The sequence below is a fragment of the Quercus lobata genome, chromosome 12 (assembly GCF_001633185.2).
Source record: "Quercus lobata isolate SW786 chromosome 12, ValleyOak3.0 Primary Assembly, whole genome shotgun sequence".
In the NCBI taxonomy this organism is placed as follows: domain Eukaryota; kingdom Viridiplantae; phylum Streptophyta; class Magnoliopsida; order Fagales; family Fagaceae; genus Quercus; species Quercus lobata.
The window spans coordinates 32,289,486-32,290,512 of record NC_044915.1 but is presented as its reverse complement, the minus strand read 5'-3'; the positions used below and the strand labels follow the sequence as shown (position 1 = coordinate 32,290,512).

General features: G+C 38.9%; 1 non-coding gene across 1 annotated transcript; it reads left to right on the top strand.

Moving 5' to 3' along the window:
- The first annotated feature begins 384 nt into the window (after window positions 1–384).
- On the top strand, window positions 385–457 carry TRNAA-AGC. The gene has a single exon. It is a non-coding gene; the product is annotated as a tRNA-Ala (tRNA).
- The last annotated feature ends 570 nt before the right edge of the window (window positions 458–1,027 follow it).

Here is a 1,027-nt window from a genome sequence, read left to right as displayed (position 1 = left end):
GGATAAAAAAGGAAGAAACAAATAAACATTTGGGCCCAGTAGTAAGGAAGTTTGTGGATAGGTATGTTGAGTCTACACTCTAAAGGGACATTACAAACTAGAGGCCATCTTCAAGTCAACACTTGCTGCTCATTGGTGAAGTTTTTTCCACAAGATAATGTTTTCCAAAAGCTCTGTGACATTACCCTCACCAGTTAAATATCAATTTATAAGGCACATTTGAAGTATAATATTAACTCTAACAAGTTCTAGTTTTGCACCTATATTACCTTCCTTAATCCTTGTTCCTGTGAACTCTCTGTTTGTGACTGAACTGGCTTCAACTTCAGCAATTGCGACCTCTATGTTATAAGTAAAATAAAGTTGAAAGCTGAACATCAACTCGGGGATGTAGCTCAGATGGTAGAGCGCTCGCTTAGCATGCGAGAGGTACGGGGATCGATACCCCGCATCTCCACATTATTTTTCTTTTTCCTTTTTCCCACGCCTGTTTGATAAAATGCCTCAAAGAATGGTCGTTGCTTACAACTTAATAGACAGACAATCTGAAAAGACTGAAATTTTGGAATTGTGAGCGTTTGTCTGTGTAGTAGCAAGAATGCAATATTTTCTAGTGGTTCCCTTTTATTTCATAGAGAGAACAACAAATTTTACTTCCTCTTTGGAAAATTGAACATTATTTTGATGCTTGGAGTCTTGGACGGCCATGACTATAAATGAACACCATCGGGTGTGGAAGGTGACATAGATCTCAAGCCTTGGAGCTCTCTTTGATTGAGAGCTCATGAACCAAGTTCTAACAATGTCCGATTTCGATTTGTAGCCTTATTGCTTGCATGCAATAAACATGTGGCCAGTTATGAGGAGCACTAAAACGTGGACTCCTTTTGAAGAGGAGAAAGTGCATAGGCAACATTGTGGTTTACTTTTTAGTGCCTCTAGCATCATGCTTTTGCTTTTGCTTTTGACATTAACGAACGATGTGAAGAACAATTCCTGCCAAAAATCAGCTCCAAAAGTTCAGCAT